The following is a 24,998-nucleotide window of genomic DNA, read 5'->3' on the forward strand; positions in this document are numbered from 1 at the left end:
AATATATTACTAAATAACTTTGGTAAAATATAGTACTGGCCAGGCACGGTGGTTCATACCTGTAATTTCAGCACTTTAGGAGGCCAGAGGAGGAGGATCACTTGAGCCCAGGAATTGAAGACCAGCCTGGGCAACATAGTGAGATCCCATCTCTACCAAAACAATACATAAATTAGCCAGGCGTGGTGGTGCACATGTGTAGTTCAGCTGTTGGGGAGACTGAGGTTGGAGAATTGCTTGAGCCTGCGAAGTTGAGGCTGCAGCGATTGTGCCACTGCCCTCTAACCTAGGTGATACAGTGAGACTCTATCTCAAAATAAAATAAAATATAGTACTTTCCAACCTGTATGGAGGGAAATTTGGTTAAGACAACTACATGTGTGCTTACTCTTTCACCTTGCTTTCACGTTTCTTGGAATTTATCTGGAAGATACATCTTCAATAGTATGAATATACATAGACATTGAGTTGTTTATTGCAGTGTTATTTGTAACTGCACAATATTAGGAAGTAAATGTCCAAGAATAGGAGATTAGTTGAAATATACTATGGTACATACATGTAATGGAGTATCAACTATACAGCTATAAGAAAAAAATAAGATCTCTATGAACTAACACAGAGTGATTTTCACCGGTAATATTAGATGCAAAAAAGTATATATAGTAGGCTCTGTTGTATAGCACTGGAAGGAAAATAAAAAAGCATATCTATTATTGACTTATCTTTACAAAAAGAAACAAAGAAAGAATAAATTAGAAAATAATGAACTTGGTTATTTATAAGGGATCCAAGGAATGAGACAGAAAGAATATGGAAAAGAGTGACTGTTCTCTGAGTGTAGCTTTTTTTGTTTTTGTTTTGTTTTGTTTTTTAGAGACGGAATTTCGCTCTTGTTGCCCAGGCTAGAGTGCAATGGCGCAATCTCAGCTCACCACAACCTCCACCTCCCAGGTTCAAGCGATTCTCCTGCCTCAGCCTCCCTAGTAGCTGGGATCAGGCATGTGCCACCATGCCTGGCTAATTTTGTATTTTTAGTAGAGACGGGGTTTCTCCATGTTGGTAAGGCTGGTCTCGAACTCCCGAGCTCAGGTGATCCGCCTGTCTTGGCCTCCCAAAGTGCTGGGATTACAGATGTGAGCCACCACACCCGGCCAGAGTGTAGCTTTTTGTATATAGTTTTTACTATTGGTATCGTGTCACTATTCTACATAAGCAAAAACAATTAAGTACCTACAAACGGAAAGGATAAAAATTCCTGACAGTATAAGCAAACTGAAATAAATGAACCCAATATTATTTTAATTTTATTTATTTTTTTGAGACAGAGTCTTGCTCTTGTCACCCAGGCTAGAGTGTAGTGGCACGATCTCGGCTCACTGTAACGTCCGCCTCCCGGATTCAAGTGATTCTCCTGTCTCAGCCTCCCAAGTAGCCAGGATTACAGGTGCTCGCCACCATGCCTGGCTAATTGTTGTATTTTTAGTAGAGGTGGGGTTTCTCCATGTTGGCCAGGCTGGTCTCGAATTCCCGACCTCAGATGATCCGCCCACCTCAGCCTCCCAAAGTGCTGGGATTACAGGCGTGAGCCACCGCGCCCGGCCCCAATTGTATTTCATATTACTACAATAACTACCCTGATACCAAAGTTATTGAAAGGTAAGAAAAAAAAGAAAGAAAAACGCTTAAGAGAAAAAGAATTCATCCAAGTGGTTTTTAAGCACAGTATTTAACTATATGCACTCTTGTGCAAGATGTGATATAAAGGATGGGGAGAATTGCAAACAAATACTGAACTCTTTTGAGAAGATTTGTCTTTTAGTAGTGTAGGCAAACCAATTCTGAAACCATTGTAGATGTACTATAGGATTAAGAAAATGAGTTGGCTGGGCACGGTGGCTCACACCTGTAATCCCAGCACTTTGGGAGGCCAAGGCAGGTGGATCACGAGGTCAGGAGATCGAGACCATCCTGGCTAACACAGTGAAACCCCGTCTCTACTACAAATACAAAAAAATTAGCCGGGCGTGATGGTGGGCACCTGTAGTCCCAGCTATTCGGCAGGCTGAGGCAGGAGAATGGTGTGAACCCGGGAGGCGGAACTTGCAGTGAGCTGAGATCGCACCACTGCACTCCAGCCTGGGTGACAGAGCAAGACTCTGTCTCAAAAAAAAAAAAAAAGAAAGAAAGAAAATGAGTTGAGGCTGGGCATGGTGGCTCATACCTGTAATCCCAGCACTTTGGGAGACCTAGATGGGCAGATCACGAGGTAAAGAGATCAAGACCATCCTGGCCAATATGGTGAAACCCTATCTCTACTAAAAATACAAAAATTAGCTGGGCGTGTTGGTGCGCACCTGTAGTCCCAGCTACTCGGGAGGCTGAGGCAGGAGACCTCAGCTTGAACCCAGGAGGCGGAGGTTGCAGTGAGCTGAGATTGCGCCACTGCACTCTAATCTGGCAGCAGAGCGAGACTCTGTCTCAAAAAAAAGAAAATGAGTTGATGTACCTGGGGGTTCTTACTGAAGAAAGAGGGATATACAGTTATCAAATGGGGAAGACAGAAGAGAAACCCATGCAAATAGATCGCAATTCAAAGTATCAGTATGACTTATAATTTTAAAAATATGCATATGTGTGTGTTACATGAATGTATATGTGGCTGTGTATATGTGTGAATATAGACATATGTATAAATGTATTTATATACACATGCAAATGCATGTATTTCTTGAATCTCTATTCATTGAAAAGGATAACAAGCAACAGTACCCCAGTAGCAGTGACTATTCATAATGCCCAGATCTTAGTCTCTAATACCATTCCCCACTAAAAAGGAACTAAGGTGGCTGGGCGCAGTGGCTCACGCCTGTAATCCCAGCACTTTGGTAAGCCAAGGCAGGCGAATCACGAAGTCAGGTATTCAAAACCAGCCTGACCCATATGATAAAACCCGGACTCTAGTAAAAATACAAAAATTAGCTGGGTGTGGTGGCATGCACCTGTAATCCCAGCTACCCGGGAGGCTGAAACAGAAGAATTGCTTGAACCTGGGAGGCGGAGGTTGCAGTGAGCCAAGATCACGCCATTGTGCTCCAGCCTGGGCAACAAGAGTGAAACACTGTCTCAAAAAATAAAAATAAGGAACCAAGGCTTCTTAGAAAAATGATTTATTCCAAGACTGGAGCAGGATAGATATAAGATAAGCCTGGGACATCTTGTAATGTTTTAATAATTTTTGTAAGAAAGTAAGGAAAGAGCCTGTAATCCCAGCACTTTGGGAAGCCAAGGCAAGAGGACTACTTGATCCCAGAAGTTCACAACCAGCCTGGGCAACATAGACCTTATCTCAAAAAAAATTAAAAAGTAACCAGGTGTGGCACACACCTGTAGTTCCAGCTACTTGGGAGGCTGAGGTGGGAGGATCACTTGAACTTGGGAAGTCAAGGCTGCAGTGAGCTGTGATCAGGCCACTGTACTCCAGCCTGGGCAATAGAGTGAGGCCTTGTCTCAAAAATAAAACAAAGCCAAAAAAGGAAGGAAAGAAGTACCTAAAAATATCATGGAGACTTGTCATAAGGACACAGGATCCAGCTGGAAGGAACTCCCACTAGCTAAATGTGGGTCAATTTGAGTGCTAAACAATTAAGTAATTAATTAATTGTGAACCACTGGAAGGAAAATGAATCATGAGTAGAATGTCAAGTGCCAACTGGTAAATGTAGGATTGCTGGAGTTGGCAGCTTATCATTCTGCAACCATTGTGTTAAGGATTGGATCAGGCAGGAATCATCAAAGGATCCTAAATCTAGGGGCAATTTCAATGAGGAGCCAGGATATTTGCATGCCTCCCACATATCTCAAGGGAAAAATTAGTAATTATAAAATGGGAAAAATGGACACCTTGACCAGATAGTAAAAATTAACATTATTAAAGAAGGACACATGGAAATCCATGATATCTAGAGGACACATAACTAATATAGTACTATATTCCAGTCAAGAATACATAATCTGAATTTAATCATGAGGTAACATCACACAAACCCCAAATTAGGAATGTTCTATTACAAAAAGGGGGATCATATTTTTCAAAAATGTGAATGTCATATAAAACAGACTGTGGGAAAGGTCTAGGTCAAAGGAAGCTAAAAAGACTGGACAACTAGGCAATGCCTGCCTTTTACTGGATGAGAAGAATGTGATAAAGGACATGATGATTAGAGAAAAATATTTCAATGTTAAATGTGCTGAAACTGATAACAATACTGTGGTTTTATAAGAGAATAACCATATTCTTAGGAAATAATCTAAAAAGTGTTTAAGAATAAAGGACCATGATTTTACTGTGTAATGGTTCAAAAAAAGGTGTGTGTGTGTGTGTGTGTGTGTGTGTGTGTAGAAAGAGAGAGATAATAAAAGCAAACAGTAAAATGGTATCAATAGGTGAATAGGTAAATCTGGGTGAAAGTATATGGTATATTCTTTGTACTATTCTTGCAACTGTTGTGTAAGTTTTAAATTATTTCCAAATAAAAAGATTAAACAATTTCTAAAGTTTAAAAAGTTAAAATATAGCACATCTCAAGAATTTTCTTAGTCAATAAATTTTATCAGGCCGTACTCTAGGATCATCAGTTTTGGGTTATTTGCTTTGATTTGTTGATGAAGCACTAAACTGAAAGCCATAGGAAATTTTCTTTATAGCTGTAGTTTCTGCCTACTGAAGGCCATTAGCATCTATTAGAAGATTGTATTGAATTGGATACATTTATTTTTCACATTTTTCACAAACAAAACAAAGTCTCTAATTTTCACTTGTATCTTTAGGTAGATGAAAGAGGGAAAGTGGCCAGTGCGGTGGCTCACGCCTGTAATCCCAGCACTTTGGGAGGCCAAGGTGGGTGGATCACCTGAGGTTCAGAGTTCCATGCCAGTCTGGCCAACACGGTGAAACCCCATCTCTACTAAAAATACAAAAATTAGCCAGGTGTGGTGGCATGTGCCTGTAATCCCAGCTACTTGGGAGACTGAAGCAGAAGAATCACTTGAACCCAGGAGGCAGAGATTGCAGTGAGCTGAGATTGCACCACTACACTCCAGCCTGAGTGACAGAGACTCCCTCTCAAAAAGAAAAAGAGAGAAAGTGAATTTGTTCATACATCATCCTCAAAGATCTTTTTTTTTTTTTTTTTTTTGAGACGGAGTCTTGCTTTGTCGCCCAAACTGGAGTGCAGTGGCCGGATCTCAGCTCACTGCAAGCTCCGCCTCCCAGGTTTACGCCATTCTCCTGCCTCAGCCTCCCGAGTAGCTGGGACTACAGGCGCCCGCCACGTCGCCCGACTAGTTTTTTGTATTTTTTAGTAGAGACGGGGTTTCACCGTGTTAGCCAGGATGGTCTCGATCTCCTGACCTCGTGATCCGCCCGTCTCGGCCTCCCAAAGTGCTGGGATTACAGGCTTGAGCCACCGCGCCCGGCCTCCTCAAAGATCTTTACAGCTGCCTTACGCTTCAGATTGTTACCTGGGTCTTAGTTTAGTTTACTATAACCTTTTGACCCAAAAGTAGGAATACTGCCAACTAGGAATCAGTAATGCTATTGCAATAAAAAGGAAAAGTGTTTAAGTAAAATCGCTCTAATTTGGAAGCGTTAATTTATGTATTTTGTTCTTCAGACAAAAAAATTGAGTGAAGTTAAAGTTGGCAAACAAGATCAATTTTGGCTTCTGCATTAACCTCAAGAAAAATAACTACTGTTACATCAAATGTCAGACATTTAGTCTGCAAATGCTAGGTGTTTAACCAAAATAAAAATACTTTTAGCTGTTGAAGTTTAAAGAAAGAAATTAAAATATAAAACTCAGAAACAGGCCGGGCGCGGTGGCTCAAGCCTGTAATCCCAGCACTTTGGGAGGCCGAGGCGGGTGGATCACGAGGTCAGGAGATCGAGACCATCCTGGCTAACATGGTGAAACCCTGTCTCTACTAAAAATACAAAAAACTAGCCGGGCGAGGTGGCGGGCGCCTGTAGTCCCAGCTACTCGGAGGCTGAGGCGGGAGAATGGCGTGAACCTGGGAGGCGGAGCTTGCAGTGAGCCGATATCGCGCCACCGCGCTCCAGCCTGGGCGACACAGCGAGACTCCGTCTCAAAAAAAAAAAAAAAACAAAAACTCAGAAACAGAACTTTCCCTCATGGCCATATAATAATAATTAGAAAGTTTGGTGATGGTGAGTTTTTTTCTCCTTTAAAATTTTTCATTATGGCAGGGCACAGTGACTCATGCCTGTAGTCCCAGCACTTTGGGAGGCCAAAGCAGGTGGATTGGTTGATCCCAGGAGTTTGAGACCAGTCTGGGTAAAATGGAGAAACCTGATCTGTACCAAAAATACAAAAATTAGCTGGGTGTAGTGGCGCACACCTGTGATCCCTGCTACTTGGGAGACTGAGATGGGAGGATCGCTTGAGTCTGGGAGGCAGAAGTTGCTATAATCCAAGATTGTGCCAATGCACTCCAGCCTAGACTACAGAGTGAGAACCTGTCTTAAGAAAAAAAAGAAAAAAAAAAAGGCCGGACGCAGTGGCTCACGCCTATAATTTACCCAGCACTTTGGGAGGCCGAGACGGGCGGATCACGAGGTCAGGAGATCCAGACCATCCTAACACAGTGAAACTCCGTCTCTACTAAAAATACAAAAAATTTAGCCAGGCGTGGTGGCGGGCGCCTGTAGTCCCAGCTACTCGGGAGGCTGAAGCAGGAGAATGGCCTGAACCCGGGAGGCAGAGCTTGCAGTGAGCCGAGATCACGCCACTGCACTCCAACCTGGGCGACAGAGCGAGACTCCACCTCCAAAAAACTGACCAGGCGCGGTGGCTCCTGCCAGTAACCCCAGCAGTTTGAGAGGCCAAGGTGGGTGGATCACTTGAGGTCAGGAGTTCCAGACATCCTGGCCAACATGGAGAAACCCGGTCTCTACTAAAAATAGAAAAAACTAGCTGGACGTGGTGGTGGGCACCTGTAATCCTACCTATTTGGGAGACTGAGGCACAAGAATCGCTTGAACCCAGGAGGCGGAGGTTGCAGTGAGCAGAGATTGTGCCATTGCACTCCAGCCTGAGTGACAGAGCAAGACACCATCTCAAAATAAATAAAATAGCCGGGTGCAGTGGCTCACACCTGTAATCCTAGTGTCTGAAATTGGTGGGTTCTTGGTCTCACTGACTTCAATAATGAAGCCGCGGACCCTTGTGGTGAGTGTTACAGTTCTTAAAGATGGTGTGTCTGGAGTTTGTTCCTTCAGACATTTAGATGTGTCTGGAGCTTCTTCCTTCTGGTGGGTTCGTGGTCTCGCTATCAGGAGTGAAGCTGCAGACCTTCGTGGTGAGTGTTACAGCTCTTAAAGGCAGCATATCTGGAGTTGTTCCTTCTTCCCGGTGGGTTCCTGGTCTCATTGGCTTCAGGAGTGAAGCTGCAGACCTCCACAGTGAGTGTTACAGCTCATAAAGACAGCATGGACCCAAAGATTGAGCAGCAGCAAGATTTATTGCAAAGAGTTAAAGAACAAAGCTTCCACAGTGTGGAAGGAGACCCAAGGAGGTTGCCCCTGAGGCTGCTTTTATTCCCTTATCTGACGCCACCAACATCCTGCTGATTGGTCTATTTCACAGAGACTCGATTAGTCCATTTTACAGAGAGCTGATTGGTCCATCTTGACAGAGTGCTGATTGGTCTGTTTACAATCCTTGAGCTGGACAGAGTCACAGAGTGCTAGTTAGCTAGATAGAGAGTTAGCTAGATACAGAGTACCAATTGGTGTATTTACAACCCTTGAGCCAGACACAGAGTACTGATTGGTGTTATTTACAAACCCTGAGCTAGACACAGAGTGCTGATTGGTGCATTTACAGTCCTTGAGCTAGTCACAGAGTCACAGAGTGCTAGTCCTCCAAGTCTCTACTAGGTTAGCTAGATACAGAGTACCAACTGGTGTATTCACAAACCCTTAGCTAGACACAGAGTGCTGATTGGTGTATTTACAATCCTTGAGATAGACACAGAGTGCTAGATAGAAAAGTTCTACAAGTTCCCACTAGGTTAGCTAGATAGAGTGCTGACTGGTGCACATACAATCCTTCCGCTAGATATAAAAGTTCTCCAAGTCCCCATCCGGTTCAGGAGCCCAGCTGGCTTCACCCAGTGGATCCTGCACCAGGGCTGCAGGCAGAGCTGCCCGCCAGTCCCAAGCTGTACCTGCACTGTCCCTTGGGCTGTGGATGGACCAGGGGGTGGCGCCCGTAGGGGAGGCTGCGACGCAAGGGGAGCCCACCCACCACAGCGGGGGAGCTCAGACTTGGCAGGCTGCAGGTCCCAAGCCCGGCCCTGCGGGGAAGCAGCTAAGGCCCTGTGAGAATTTGAGTGTGGCGCTGGCCGGCTGGCACTGTTGGGGGACCCCGTGCAACCTCCACAGCTGCTGGCCTGGGTGCTAAGCCCCTCACTGCCCTGGCCCGGCGGCGCAGGCTGGCCACTCTGTGTGGGGGATCCGCTGAGCCCGCACAGGCGCCCGCGCCGGCGGGAACTCGCACTGGCCCCCGAGCGCCAGGCGCAGCCCTGGTTCCCACCCGCGCCTCTCCCTCCACACCTCCCGGCAAGCAGAGGGAGGCAGCTCGGGCCTCAGCCAGCTTAGAGGGGGCTCCCACGGTGGCGTGGAGGGCTGAAGGGCTCCTCAAGTGCCGCCAGAGTGGACGACGAGGCTGAGGAGGCCCTGAGAATGAGGGCTGCTAGCACATTGTCACCTCTCACTAGCACGTTGGGAGGCCAAGGCAGGCGGATCACGAGGTCAGGAGTTCAAGACCAGCTTGGCCAATATGGTGAAACCCTGTCTCTACTAAAAATACAAAAATTAGCTGGGCATGGTGGTGCATGCCTGTAGTCCCAGCTATTTGGGAGGCTGAGGCAGAAGAATTTCTTGAACCCGGAAGCGGAGGTAGCAGTGAGCCAAGATCACGCCACTGCACTCCAGCCTGGGTGACAGAGCGAGACTCTGTCTCACCTAAAATAATAAAATAATAAAATAAAATTACTAAAAACTGCAAACTTAGCAAAGAAATAAGCGGATCGCTGGGCGCGTTGGCTCACGGCTGTAATTCCAGCACTTTGGAAGGCCGAGGCAGGCGGATCATGAGGTCAGCAGTTTGAGACCAGCCTGGCCTATTTAAAGAAACCCCATTTCTACTAACAATACAAAAAATTTAGCCAGGTGTGGTGGCATGTGCCTGTAGTCTTGAACCTGGGAAGTGGATGTTGCAGTAAGCTGAGATCGCGCCATTGCACTCCAACGTGGGCAACAGAAAGACATTCCATCTCAAAACAGAAAAAAAAAAAAAAGTGGGTAGTGTGGGATGACTGTGGAAAGGTTACTTTTTTGTTTGTTTGTTTGAGATGAAGTCTCGCTCTGTTGCCGGGGCTGGAGTGCAGTGGCTCACTCGGCTTACTGCAAGCTCTGCCTCCTGGGCTCACGCCATTCTCCTGCCTCAGCCTCCCTAGTAGCTGGGACTACAGGCGCCTGCCACCACGCCCGGCTAATTTTTTTTTGTGTGTGTGTATTTTTAGTAGAGATGGGGTTTCACTGTGTTAGCCAAGATGGTCTCAATCTCCTGACCTCATGATCCGCCTGCCTCGGCCTCCCAAAGTGCTGGGATTACAGGCGTGAGCCACCGTGCCTGCCGAAAAGGTTACTTATGATTCCTATAGTTTTGTATTGTTTGAATCTTTAAAATGAGAATATATTCATGTATTATTTGTGTAATCAATAATCTGCTTGTTAATTTGGAAAAGGAGGAAAATGACATTAAGTAGAAAGGAAAAAATAATCTCCAATAGTGTCTACACCCATATTACAACCATTGTTAATATTTTGAATGTTTCTTTCCAGTCTTTTCTCTTTTATTTTTGTATAGTTGTAATATACATACATTTTAGATCCTGCCTTTTTGTTTAACATAAATATTTTCCAGGTTACTATATATATTTCATAGTTGTCAGGTTTTTGTTTTGTGTTGTTGTTTTTTGATTCAGAGTCTCATTCTCTTGCCCAGGTGGGAGTGCAGGTTTTTTGTATTTGCGTTTTTAGTAGTTTGACCAAGCTGCTCTCGAACTCCTAACCTCAGGTGATCCACCTGCCTTGGCTTCCCAAAGTGTTGGGATTACAGGTGTAAGCCACCACGCCTGACCACATTTTTATACTTTTCAAAAATACTATTGTAGCATCTCATGTACCACATAAATATATATACCTACTATGTACCCACAAAAATAAAAAATTTAAAAAATATATTAATGTAGAAGGCACAGGACAAGAGAAATATAAGGTTGCATCCTTTAGGAAAATATTAATTCTTTAGTGCAGTAGTAACAAGATTCTCTTTACACATTATTTCTTGTTCATCAGTTTTCATTCTGAAGTTTTGCTAGCTCTGCACTTCTGAATGCCAACCTCTATCCCGTATCTACCTACCTACCTACCTACCTACCTTGCTCCTCTCCTCTCAAAAAGTAATCCTTTTTCACCTTAGGGTTTTTAAAATTTTACATTACTTATTTGCCTGATGAACAAAGCAAAACCTGTTAACTGACCTGGCTTTAACTGAGAAACTCAGCAGAAGCTTTTCGTCTATAAAATCTAAGTCCGGGCCGGGCGCAGTGGCTCACGCCTGTAATCCCAGCACTTTGGGAGGCCTAAGCGGGCGGATCACCTAAGGTCGGGAGTTTGAAACCAGCTTGATCAATGTGGAGAAACCCCATCTCTACTAAAAAAAATTGAAAATTTGCCGGGCATGGTGGCACATGCCTGTAGTCTCAGCTACTTGGGAGGCCAAGGCAAGAGAATCGCTTGAACCCGGGAGGCAGAGGTTGCAGTGAGCCAAGATCACAGCATTGCACTCTAGCCTGGGCAACAAGAGTGAAACTCCATCTCAAGGGGAAAAAAAAAAAAAATCTAAGTCCCAAGCATGTATGGTGGAATTGACCAGCGTTTATTAAATGAGTATCTTCTGAAATACTAGACAGAATTGGTTGTACACTGTGAAATAATTTCCATGTATTCATTTCAACAACTGCAGTTTTTCCTGTCTTTTTAACATATCCAATTCCATGTTCCAATTCTCTTCCTGCCTTAACTGTGTCTCATTTCCTTATAATGGGCTCTCTGATTACTGAGCATTTTCTGCATATTTTCATATGCAAAAACTAATTACCCATCTAATAATTATTTAGTGGTTTCAGATACAAACATACTATAATAGAGTCATAGATACATGAAAAAATTTAAAATACATTCAAAACCAAGATGAGACTAGCCATAATTTGAGTAACAAGCATCTTCAAAATAATGTTAAATAGGCCAGGTGCAGTGGCTCATACCTGTAATGCTAGCATTTTGGGAGGCCAAGGTGGGTGGATTGCCTGAGTTCAGGAGTTGTAAACCAGCCTTGGTAACACAATGAAACCCATCTCTACTAAAATACAAAAAAATTAGCTGGGTGTGGTGGCGTGCACGTGTAATCCCAGTTACTTGGGAGGCTGAGGCAGAAGAATTGCTGGAACCCGGGAGGCGGAAGTTGCAGTCAGCTGAGATGGCGCCATTGCACTCCAGCCTGGGCTACAGAGTGAGACTTCGTCACCAAAAAAAAAATTAAATAAATAAATAAAATAAGTTAAATAATAGTTGAACAGACACAACTTTGACTAAGAATACACCGACAACTTCAATATACTGTTAGAAGCGCTTCTCAAAATGTCTCATTAAAAACAACACATTTTGTATTAGCTGTATTATGAAATTAGCTTAATCAACTGCCAAAAAATAAAAAAAAATAGGATAATTTGAGGGAGAGAAGCATAAGGTTTCACTTGGTTGTTTGGAATGTTATATAGTGTAATGATGAAGAGCATAGGCCGTCAATCGTAGTGCCTGGGTTAAAAACCTTGCTGTTAAACTTGCTAAACATAACCTTGAACACATTATTTAGCCTCTCTGCATCAATTACTTCATATGCAAAATAATAGTATCCAATTTATGTAGGTGTTTAGATTAAATAAGATAATACACTGAAGTGCCCACATAGAGAAGACATTCAATAAATAACGGTAACTTTCTTAGGAAAGAACTGTCTTTAAGTCGTTTTAGAAACTATTACAAACATCCTCCCCCATATCATTTTCCTTTTACCATAAAGGATACTTTTCTGTTAATTTTTATTTATTATGTATGAAACCCTATATTCTGTGGGTTTTTTTTAAATATGAAAGATTGTTACTGAGTTTCCTATGACGTGTTGTTTCTTACATGCTTATACTTGAGAAACAGAACACTATTTCCTGCATCTTTCATACACAGAAAAAAAATAAAAGCTAGGCCGGGTGTGGTGGCTCACGCCTGTAATCCCAGCACTTTGGGAGGCCAAGGCAGGCACATCACAAGGTCAGGAGTTCGAGACCACCTGGCCAATATGATGAAACCCTGTCTCTACTAAAAATACAAAAATTAGCTGGGCGTGGTGGCAGGTGACTGTAGTCCCCACTACTCTGGAGGTTGTGGCAAGAGAATAGCTTGAACCCAGGAGGCGGAGGTTGCAGTGAGCCAAGTTCACCCCACTGCACTCTAGCCTGGGCGACAAAGTGAGACTCCATCTCTGAAAGAAAGAGAAAGAGAGAGAGAAAGAAGTTGTTCCTGAAAAAAAAACAGATATTCTGCCTTTTTTCCTCCAATTGGGGGGGGGGGGGAGATAGGAATTTGTTCCTGAAAAGAAACAGATACTCTGCCTTTTTTCCTCCAATTGTACATTTGTAAAAGTGTTTAGCAATAAATAAGAGGCAGTAGATCCTCATTGTTCCTGAATTCTGTTTTGCCCCCCTTTTACTTGCTAAAATTCACAGTGCTTTCATGGTCATTCCTAGACATGCACAGAGTGGCAGAAAATTTGAGTCGCCCAAGGTACACATTCCCAGCTTAGGTTGAACAAGGCTATGCTCTGCCTTCTTGTTTCAGCTCTCATACTGTAAACAAGTATCTTTTTCACAGTCTATTTAGTGGCACTCTTTTGCATTTTTGTGCTTTTTGTTGCTTTTGTGGTTTGAAATGGCCTGCAAGAGTGGTGCCAAAGTGCTATCTAGTATTCCAAAGAGCAAGAAGACTGTGATACACCTTAAGGAGAAATATGTGTGTGAGGTAAAATTCATTCAGGCATGAGTTATAGTGTTGTTGGCCATGAATTAAGTGTCAGTGAATCAACCATATACAGTACGTTAAATAAGTTGTCTTTAAACAGAAAAACATAAAAGAAGGCTCTGTATTTGGAATGGGTTGACGGAACATTGTGACTTGAGGCTCTTTTTAAAATTAGCAGGGCACGGTGTGCCCGTACTTCCAAAGTAGTCCCAACTATTTGGAAAGCTGAGGTGGGAGGATTGTTTGAGCCCAGGAATTTAAGGCTACAGTGAGCTATGATCACTCTACTGCACTCCAGCCGGGGCAACAAAGCAAGACCTCTCTAAGAAGGGCCAGGCATGGCGGCTCACACCTGTAATCCCAGCACTTTGAGAGGCTGAGGTTGGTGGATCACTTGAGCCCAGGAGTTTCAAGAGTAACTTGAGCAACATAGCAGAACCCCGTCTCTACAAAAACAAAACAAAACAAAACAAAAGAACAAAAAGATTAGCCGGTTGTGGTGGTGCATGGTATAGTCTCAGCTATTTGAGAGACTGAGATGGAAGAATTACCTGAGCCCAGGAAGTCGAGGCTGCAGTGAGCCATGATTGCACCACTGCACTCCAGCCTGGGTAACAGACCAAGACCCTGTCTCAAACCATAAATAAAAAAGACGAAAAAAATCAAAAGTGTGTATATTGTGGTAGGCAGCTTCTGACATGGTTCCCAATGATCCCTGCCTCCTGGTATTCTCACCCTTGTATAATCCTGTCCTTCTGAATGTAAGCTAGACCTAATAACTTGATTTTAACAGATTAGGCAAAAGTGATGGTATATCACTTCTGTAATTAGGTTTTAGAAGACCATGACTATTATTTTGCTGATGTGTTCTCTCTGGTTCTTCTTTTGTGCTTGCTGTGATGAAGAAGGCCACCTGGCAAAGAACTGAGATCAGCTAACTTGCCAATACCCAGCAAGGAACTGAGGCCCATAGTCCAACAATTTGTGAACCCTGCCAACAGCTACTGAGTGAGCTCAGCAATAGATACTGTCTTAGTTGAGTCTTGAGATGACTATGGCACCAGCCTACACCCTAAATACAGTCTTGTAAAAGATCATGGCAGAGCACTTATATAAACAGTATGTAGATTCCCATAGAAACTGTGAGATAATACATTTTTTTAATAAAAAAAAATTAGAGCAGTTTAGGTTGATAGCAAAATTGAGAGAAAAGAAGAGAATTCCCGTTATCCCCCGCTGCTCCGACACATGCATAGCCTCCCCCATTATCAACATTCCCACCAGAGTGGCACATAATATAGTTAAGTATTTTTATTTACATATTAAAACCTCCAAACACATGCTTGAGATGGGGTGTGCAATAATAAGCACTACTGTGTTTTAACCTTTGGCAGCTTTTATTCTTTCCTCCCAACTTTCAATTACTATTTTCTTTTCATTTCCAATTTTTTAACCTTTCTCTATTTGAAAATAGTGACCAGTTTCTTTTTGATTATAGTCATCCTAGTGGGTATGATGTAATATCTCATTATGGTTTTGATTTTCATTTCCCTAATGAATAATGGTAATGAGCATCTTTTCTTGTGCTGCTTAAATATTGTATATTTTATTTGGTAAAATGTTAATTCAAACCCATTGCCCATTTAAAAATTGTGCATATTTGTCTTTTTATTGTTGAGTTGTAAAAGTTCTTTTTACATAGTAGATACAAATCTCATTCTTTGGCTTGTCATTTTACTTAGTTGGTGGTATTCTTTGAGGTACACAGATTTGACATTTTTAATGAAGTCTAATTTATCTTTTTATTTTGTCACTCTGAAACCATTTTCTTTCTTTTTTTTTCTTTGAAATGGAGCCTTGCTGTGTCGCCCAGGCTGGAGTGCAATGGCGCGATCTTGGCTCACTGCAACCTCCACCTCCTGGGTTCATGCTATTCTCCTGTCTTAGCCTCCGGAGTAGCTGGGATTACAGGTGCGTGCCACCATGCCCAGCTTATTTTTGTATTTTTAGTAGAACTCCTGACCTCAGGTGATCTGCCTGCCTCGGCCTCTGAAAGCCCTGGGATTACAGGCGTGAGCCACCACGCCTAACCTGAAACCATTTTCTAATACAGTCACAAAGGTTTGCTGTTGTGTTTTCTTCTTGGGGTTTTATAGTTTTAGCTCTTACATTTAGGTCGGTGATCCATTTTGAGTTAATTTTTGTATATGGCATGAGGTAGGGAGTCCAACTTCATTCTTTTGTTTGATATTCAGTTTTCCAGTATCTTTCGTGGAAAATATTATTTTTCCCAATTGAATTGTCTTGGTACCCTTGTCAAAAATCAATTGACAGGCCGGGCGCGGTGGCTCACGCCTGTAATCCCAGTACTTCAGGAGGCGGAGGCGAGCGGATCACGAGGTCAGGAGATCGAGACCATCCTGGCTAACACGGTGAAACCCCGTCTCTACTAAAAAATACAAAAAAAATTAGCCGGGCGTGGTGGTGGACGCCTGTAGTCCTAGCTACTCGGGAGGCTGAGGCAGGAGAATGGCGTGAACCTGGGGGGCGGAGGTTGCAATGAGCTGAGATTGCACCACTGCGCTCCAGCCTGGGCAACAGAGCAAGACTCTGTCTTTAAAAAAAAAAAAATCAATTGACCATAAATGGAAAGGTTTATTTCCTCTTAATTTATTCCATTGATCAATATGTCAAGGATCCATTGATCCTTATGCCAGGACCACACTGTCTTGATAACTATTGCTTTCTAATTACTTTTAAAATAAAGAAGGCTGAGTTCTCCAACTTTGCTCTTTTTTCCTTACCCTCCCCTCCTCTCCCCTCCCCTCCCCTCCTCTCCCCTCCCCTCCCCTTCGAGTTTCACTCTTGTTGCCCAGACTGGAGTACCATGGTGTGATCTCAGTTCACTGCAACCTCCACCTCCCGGATTCAAGCAATTCTCCTGCCTCAGCCTCCCGAGTAGCTGGCATTACAGGCTTGCACTACCACATCCAGCTAATTCTTTTATTTTTAGTAGAGACAGGGTTTCACCACGTTGGCCATGGCTGGTCTCGAACTCCTGACTCAGGTGATCCGCCTGCCTCGGCCTCCAAAAGTGCTGGGATTACAGGCAAGAGCCACTGTGCCCAGGCTGTTTTTCTTTTTCAAGATTATTATGGCTGTTTTGGGTTCCTTGCATTTCCATATGAATTGTGATCAGTTTTCCATATCTGAAAAAAGACAACTGGGATTTTGATAGGCAGTTTGGGGAGTATTGCTATATTAACAATATAAAGTCTCTTAATTCATGAACATGATATCTTTACATTTATTTAGACCTTCTTTCATTTATTTCAACAATGTTTTATAGTTTACGCAGTGTACAAGTCTTACAGTTCTTTTGTTAAATTTGTTCCTAATTATTTTTCAGAGTAGTTTTCTGTCTTTAGTCAAGATAGCTGCATGTAGTATATGTACCAGTTACAAGAAATTATTTTGTAAAAATTTTAGCTGTGGTAAAATACACAAAAATGTGAAATTTACCATCTTACCATTTTTAAGTGTACAGTTCAGTATAGTTCATATTGTCGTACAACCAATCGCCAGAACTCTTCACCTTCAAGTACCGAAACTCTGTACCCATTAAATAACAACTCACTATTACCCCTTCTTCTCAGGCGCTCCAACCACCCTCTACTTTCTGTCTCTATGAATTTGACTACTTTAAGTATATCATATAAGTAGAACCATATCATATTTGTCTTTTTGCAATTAGCTCATTTCACTTAGCGTAGCATCATCAACGTTCATCTATCTTGTAGCATGCATTAGAATTTTTTTGAAGGCTGGATAATATTCCATTTTACGTAAATACTACATTTATTATTCATCCATTCATCCATCATGGACACTTGAGTTACTTCTACCTCTTGGCTATTATGAATAAAGCTCCAATGAATGTGGGTATACAAGTATCTCTTTGAGACCCTGCTTTCAATACTTTTGGATGCATACCAAGAAATATAATTGCTATTATATTGATAATATGCTAATAATGCTATTTTTAATTTTTTTTTAAGAGACAGGGTCTTGCTTTATTGCCTAGACTGGAGTGCAATGGCACAATCATAGCTCACTGTAATGTTGAACTCCTGGACTCAAGTGATCCTGCTGCCTCAGCCTCCTGGGTAGCTAGGATTACAGGCACATGACCCCATGTCTGGTTAATTTTTTTTGTTTTTGTTTTTGAGACGGAGTCTCACTCTGTCACCCAGGCTGGAGTGCAGTGGCACGATCTCGGCTCACTGCACCCTCCGCCTCCTGGGTTCAAGTGATTCTTCTGCCTCAGCCTCCTGAGTAGCTGGGATTACAGGCACCCACCACTATGTCCAGCTAATTTTTTTGTAATTTTAGTAGAGACAGGGTATCAGCATGTTAGCCAGGCTGGTCTCAAACTCCTGACGTTGTGATTCGCCTGCCTCGGCCTCTCAAAGTGGTGAGATTACGGGCATGAGCCACCGTACCCGACTGTTACCTGGCTAATTTTTAAAGTTTATTTTAGAGATAGGATCTTGCTATGTTGTTAGGCTGGTCGTGAATATCTGGCTTCAAGTAATCCTCCCACCTCAGCCTCCCAAAGTGCTGGGATTATAGGCGTGAACCACTACACCTGGCCTAGTTTTACTTTTTTGAGAACCTACAAGGGTTCCAGCTTCTTCACATTCTTACTGTCACTTGTTATTTTTTTTTAAATAGTAGCTGTCCTAATGGGTGTGAGGTGGAATGTCATTGTGGTTTTGTTTTACATTTCCCTAATGATTGGAAATATTGAGCATCTTTTTATGTGCTTGTTGGCCATTTGGAAAAATATCTATTCAGGTCCTTTCCCATTTTTTAATTGGGTCATTTGTTTTATGTTGTTAAGTTGTAGGAGTTCTTTATATATTCTGGATATTAACCACTTATCAGATATATGATTTGCAAATATTTTCTCCCATAGGTTGTCGTTTCACTCTTTTGATTGTTTTCATAATCTGAAAGTTTTTATTTTTGTTTTTGTTTGTTTGTTGGTTTTTTGTTTTTGTTTTTTGAGACGGAGTCTCATTCTGTCACCCAGGCTGGAGTGCAGTGGTGTGATCTCAGCTTACTGCAATCTCCGCCCCGCAGATTCACGCCATTCTCCTGCCTCAGCCTCCCAAGAAGCTGGGATTACAGGTGTGTGCCACTATATCTATCTAATTTTTGTATTTTTAGTAGTGATGGGGTTTTGCCGTGTTGGCTTGGCTGGTCTTGAACTCCCTGACCTCAAGTGATCTGCCCACCTAGACCTCCCAAAGTGCTGGGATCTGTTATAGGCATGAGCCACCATGCCCAGCCCAAAGTTTTTATTTTGGATGTAGTTCAATTTATATATTCTTTTGCTGCCTGCAAGAAGTAATTTTTTATTTGGTATTGGAACTTCTTACTCAGAAATGTGTTCTTTTGGCTGGGTACAGTGGCTCATGCCTGTAATCCCAATACTTCGGGAGGCTGAGGTGGGAAAATCATTTGATGCCAGGAATTTGAGACCAGCCTGGGTAGCATAGCAAGACTTTGTCTCTGAAAAATAAAAAGAAAAGTTAGCTGGGCATAGTGGTGCACACCTATAGCCCTAGCTACCCCAGAAGCTGAGGCAGTTGGATCACTTAAGCCCAGGAGTTTGAGGCTGCAGTGAGGTGTGATTGCATCACTGCACTCAGGCATCATGAGAGAGTCTCTTACTCCATATAACTAACGCAGAAGATCATAAAAATTTGAAGTAAGCTTTCTATACATTGCTTTTAAACTATGGTAAAGTCAAAAAATTGTAAGTCAGGAAGCATCTGTATTTCTCATTTTCAACTGTTATAGGAACTACTTTAAACAGCACAGATATTCTAATCACATCACTTTGGTTGTTCCGCGAATACTTGTCTGTTGTTTAAAAATCAAGGCTTTGTGTTACAATACGCTGTTCAGTGTCAGTGTCTTAATATTTCCTTTCCTTTCTTCCCCTTCTCTCCCCTCCCCCCCCCCCCCCCCCCCCCCTCCCCGCCCTCCCCTGCCCTGCCCTGCCTTGCCTTGCCTTGCCTTGCCTTGCCTTGCCTTGCCTTGCCTTGCCTTTCCAGAAAAAAAATAGGCTGGGCGCGGTGGCTCACGCCTCTAATCCCAGCACTTTGGGAGGCCGAGGCGGGCAGATCATGAGGTCAGGAGATTCAGACTATCCTGGCTAACACGGTGAAACCCCGTCTCTACTAAAAAAAATACAAAAAATTAGCCCAGCAGGCATGGTGGCGGGCACCTGTAGTCCCGGCTACTCAGGAGGCTGAGGCAGAAGAATGGCATGAACCCGGGAGGCGGAGCTTGCCTTGAGCTGAGATCATACCACTGCACTCCAGCCCGGGTGACAGAGCGAGACTCTGCCTCAAAAAAAAAGAAAGAAAAGAGAAAAAAATAGAGATGAAGTCTCACTCTGTCGCCCAGCATGGTTTCGAACTCCTAGGCTCAAGCAATCCTCCCAACCCAGCTTCCCAAAGTGCTGGAATTACAGTCATGAGCCACTGTGCCCAACCAATGCCTCATAGTTTCTAATTATTTTTGAATAATGTAAATGGTAATTAATGCCTCTGTGTTTTTTAATTATAGAACTTTAAGATGTGTTTAGTGATCCTAAGTATGACTGGTTTTTACCTGAAACTTTTTTCTATAGGGTTGCCATAATAAATTATCACAAATAGGGTGGCTAAAAACAACAGAAATTTATTCTTGCACAGCTTTGGAGGCCAGCAGTCTAAAGCCAAGGTATTGGCTGAGTTGGTCCCTTCTGGAGGCTGTGAGGAGAATCTGTTACATGCCTTGAGATCTCCTAACTTTGACAGGTTTCAGTAATCATTAGTGTTCCTTGGTTTGTAGCTGCATAATTCTAATCTCTGCTTCTGCCTTCACATAGCCTTCACCTCTACATGTCTCAAATCTTCCTTTGCCTTTATCCGTTTTTTTTTTTTTGAGACAGAGTCTCACTCTATCACCCAGGCTGGAGTATAGTGATGCGATCTCGGCTCACTACAGCCTCTGCCTCCTGGGTTCAACGGATTCTTCTGCCTCAGCCTCCCGAGTCGCTGGGACTACAGTTGCACATGACCATGCCTGGCTAATTTTGTATTTTTGGTAAAGTTGGGGTTTCACCATGTTGACCAGGCTGGTCTCAAACTCCAGACCTCAAGTGATTCACCCACCTGGGCCTCCCAAAGTGCTGAGATTACGGGCATTAGCCACCTCACCCAGCCCCTTTGCCTTTATCTTATAAGGACATCTGTCACTGAATTCAGGAACTACCCTATGCAGGATGATCTCAAGATCCTTAATTGCTAAGTAAGGGATTAGTGCCCAGGGTGAGGGTGAGAGCGAGGGCAGTTCTCTAAAGAACTGCCATTGGCCTTTAGGATAAAATATCGGTTGTACCAGACCATCCCAAGCGTTGAAGGATTTTAAAGTTCCTGGTCTATACTCATTAATGCCAATAGGCCTCTAACCCTAGTCATAACAATTTTTAAAAATACCCCCATGCACTTTCACATGCCTTTCCTAGCAGGAGGAGGAATACTTGTCTCAAGAAAGAAAGGATATTTAGAACATATATTCCCTTACTTCTCCATGCTAATGGAAAGCATAATGTCATACAGAAAAGTAGAAAACAGACACAGAATTTGTGTCTCTCTTTTGAAATTGTCTACTTATTTAACAACATGAGTTCTGAAATATTTGTATTATTTTGAAATATCAAAATAATGAGACAGGCCGGGCAGGGTGGCTCACTCCTGTAATCCTAGCACTTTGGCGGGGCAAGGCAAGTGGATCACTTGAGGCCAGGAATTTGAGACCAGCCTGGCTGACATGGCAAAACTCCATCTCTACTAAAAAATACAAAAAAAGTTAGCCTGTCTGGTGGTGCACACCTGTAGTCACAGCTACTCAGGAGGCTAACGCACAAGAACTGCTTCAACTCGGGGGGTGGAGGTTGTAGTGAGCCAAGATCGCATTACTGCACCTGGGCAATAGAGCAAGACTGTGTCTCAAAAAAAAAAAAAAAGACACATTAAAGGCTTATTGCCCATGTTTGCAGTCTTATTTCAATTTTTATTCATCTTCAGAATGAATTATATGGACCATTCTACTTAGAATAAAGAACTCTAAGACTAGGCGTGGTGGCTTACACCTGTAATCCCAGCACTTTAGCAAGCCAAGGCAGGAGAATTCCTTGAGTCCAGGAGTTCAAGATCAGCCTGGGCAATATAGTGAGACCCTGCCCCTACAATAAATTTTTAAAAAATTAGCTGGGTGCGGTGGTGCATGCCTGTAGTGCCAGCCAGTCAGGTGTCTGAGGTGGGAGGATCACCTGAGCCCCAGGGAGATGGAGGCTACAGTGAGCTGTGTATTCTCATGGGTCTTATATTTTGAAAGACATTATGCTGTACAAATTATACTTACTATAATTGATTCCCCATTTTTACTAATAAAAAATTTGCCTGCCTAATAGAACTTTTTATCAGCATGATAGCAAACTATTTTTTAATTCTGTTCTGAAAATAAAATTTTACTTAAGCAAAGACACCTGGCATATGTAAGCCTAGGAAGCTTTATTATGCATAAATAAGTTTGATTTTCAAGAGTTTTTTTTTTCTCACACTGCAAGTAACTTAAGTCTGTTTTATAATAGTCATGTAGGAACTTAATGGCTAAAGAAGACCCCAGGTTGGGCACCTCTAATGAATTTGTAGACTGAAAACTGAGAATTCTGTATAATGAATCAGATTCACACTTCAGAGTTAATACTAACAAGAATTTGAACATAATAATTTGCCTGGAATAGTAAGTAGTTTGTCTTTATGTCACTAATAAATAATGATCAGATTTCCATGAAACTTGAATTACAGTTAAAAAATCAATAAGATAAAAACATAAAGTATAATATTTGAGGCTGCTTCTCTATCACGAATCAACGCAAATGCCAGAACACTGCTATAAAGTCAGGGTTTACTTTGCCTGTATTGTACTATAGTCAAGTTACTCTTTCTGTATTTTTCTGAACTGGTCTGGGTTCAGTTTCCTAGAAGAAAATACCACCTAGCTAGCTTATGTAAGAAAAGACAGCAAATTATTAAACAGATTGCAGAATTGTTGAAAGCACTTGAATAATGATCCTCAAACTTTAGCATAAATCAGTATCAGTTTGGAGGCCCTTGAAAACAGATTGTTGGCCCCACCCTCAGATTTTTCGACTACAGGGGTACACCACCATCGCCCAGCTAATTTTTTTAATTTTAGAGGAGATGGGGTTTCACTATTTTGGCCAGGCTGGTTTTGAACTTTTGACCTCAGGTGATTGGCCTGCCTCACCCTTCTAAAGTGCTGGGATTACAGGTGTGAACCTCCGCATGCCACTGCGCCTGGCCTTATTTCCAGTATAATCTTGTCATTAGTGCTCCCCATCATATATTTATTCATGTATTCACTCATTCATTAAACAGGTATTGAATACACACTATGCATGCAAGCCACTGTGCAAATATTGGCAGTAAAGAGGTGAATAAGATTTTGTTTCTTCTCTTTATTGTCCCTATCCATGAACTCCTGTTGAGGGTATAAGGATGAAAATGTCAGGAAGGAATATGGGTAGATTGGAATATTGTAATTATGCCAATAATTACAATAGTATGATATAAGTGCTAACAGTATTATAAAGCATTTTATAAATACTGAAAATTGTGTGCCTGAGTTCAGGTATTTATATGTATATTCTTAATATTTTAAAAATAAAATATCTTTTGAAAAAGGTGAGAACCATCCTTAGACTGTTTTTTTAAATGTAAAATTTACTGTCTTAACCTTTAAACAACAACAACAAAAAAATAGAAAGTCAGGTTCTCACTCTGTCTCCCAGGCTGGAGTGCAGTGGCATGATCATAGCTCACAGCAGCCTCAAACTCCTGGGCTCAAGTGATCCTCCCACCTCAGCTTCCCCAGTAGCTAGAATCTTTTTTTTAATGTTTTGTAGAGACAGGATCTTGCTGTCTTCCCCAGGATGGTCTCAAGCTCCTGGCTTCAAGCAGTCCTCCTGCCTCAGCCTTCCAAAGTGCTGGGATTACAGGCATGAGCCAGCATGCCCAGAGATTAACCATTTTTAAAAGTATAAGATTTACTCTCATAGTAATTTTTTTTTTTTTTTTTTTTTTTTGAGGCGGAGTCTTCACTCTGTCGCCCAGGCTGGAGTACAGTGGCGCGATCTCGGCTCACTGCAAGCTCCGCCTCCCGGGTTCGCGCCATTCTCCTGCCTCAGCCTCCCAAGTAGCTGGGACTACAGGCGCCCGCCACCGCCCCTGGCTAATTTTTTGTATTTTAGTAGAGACGGGGTTTCACCGTGTAGGCCAGGATGGTCTCCATCTCCTGACCTCGTGATCCGCCTGCCTCGGCCTCCCAAAGTGCAGGGATTACAGGCGTGAGCCGCCGCGCCCGGCCTCCCTCTCGTAGTAATTTTTAAGTGCATAGTTTAGTAGCATTAAGTACATTCACACTTGTGTAGCCAACCTCCAGAACTCCTTTTGTTTTGCAAAACTGAAACTCTATACCCATTAAACAACTCACCAATCTCCCCTACTCCCAACCCGTGGCAATTACCATTCCACTTTCTGTCTGATGAATTTTACTACTTTAGGTACCTCATATAAGTGGAATCATAAGGTATCTGTCTTTTTGTTACTTTTTTTTTTTTATTTTTTGAGGTGGAGTTTTGCTCTTGTCACCCAGGCTGGAATGCAGTGGCGCGATCTCGGCTCACTGCAACCTCCGCCTCCTGGGTTCAAGTGATTCTCCTGCCTCAGCCTCCCCAGTAGCTGGGATTACAGGTGGCTGCCATTACACCCAGCTAATTTTTTGTATTTTAAGTAGAGATGGGGTTTCACCACGTTGGCCAGGCTGGCCTCAAACTCCTGACCTCAGGCGATCCACCCACCTTGGCCTCCCAAAGTGCTGTGATTACAGGCGTGAGTCACCACACTCGGCCTTTGTTAGTCTTTTGTACCATTTTGTGTACTGTTTTTCAGATTTTAAAGTAAATGGAGATATGAAAAAGAAAAACATAGTTAAGGGAACAAAAAGCAAGGAATAAGATAATTACAAAAGTGAAGACCGTGGTAATTAAGAAATTTAAGTCACAATAGATGGAATTCCTATAATTTAACCTAGGGAGAAAGTTAGAATATAATTGGACTAAGAAGAAGATGCTGAAGATAGAAGTAGATTTAAAGTTGTAGTTTAAGGTTTATACATCTCACAAGTGGTAAATAAATGTTGATCTTTAGGAATATTACATATCTTACCCCATAAAACAACTGCAAGTGCTGTGTTTTAAATAAACAAACATGATTAATTTTACCAGTGTTAAAAATTCATTTTATAGTTAGCAGTGGGATTCTGGGCATTACTTATAGACTCCTTTGTTTGGATGAAATTATGTCTACAATTGTGAGAAAAACATGGACAGAATTTTTAGAAAACTGAAAGTTGTATATATTCACACACACCTATGTAAGATGTTACATGGGCAGTAGTAGGCATACTAATATATTAGTCAGCTGTTACTGATAATACTTCATCAGCATGCCACCCCTAAGCTCAGTGGCTTTACCAACAAGCATTTATTCTCATCATCATAGGTCTGTAGAACAGCTGGATTTTGGCTAATCTAGGCAGGACTCAGCTTCAGGCTTCAGGATCAATT

At 42.4% G+C, this 24,998-nt stretch overlaps 1 protein-coding gene across 2 annotated transcripts in view; it reads left to right on the forward strand.

Annotated features, from left to right (window-relative positions):
* Window positions 1–24,998, forward strand: part of BMPR2 (bone morphogenetic protein receptor type 2) — a 204,575-nt gene that overhangs the window by 113,032 nt on the left and 66,545 nt on the right. The window lies entirely within an intron of this gene.

Source organism: Papio anubis, chromosome 10, assembly GCF_008728515.1.
Source record: "Papio anubis isolate 15944 chromosome 10, Panubis1.0, whole genome shotgun sequence".
NCBI classification, from domain to species: Eukaryota; Metazoa; Chordata; class Mammalia; order Primates; family Cercopithecidae; genus Papio; species Papio anubis.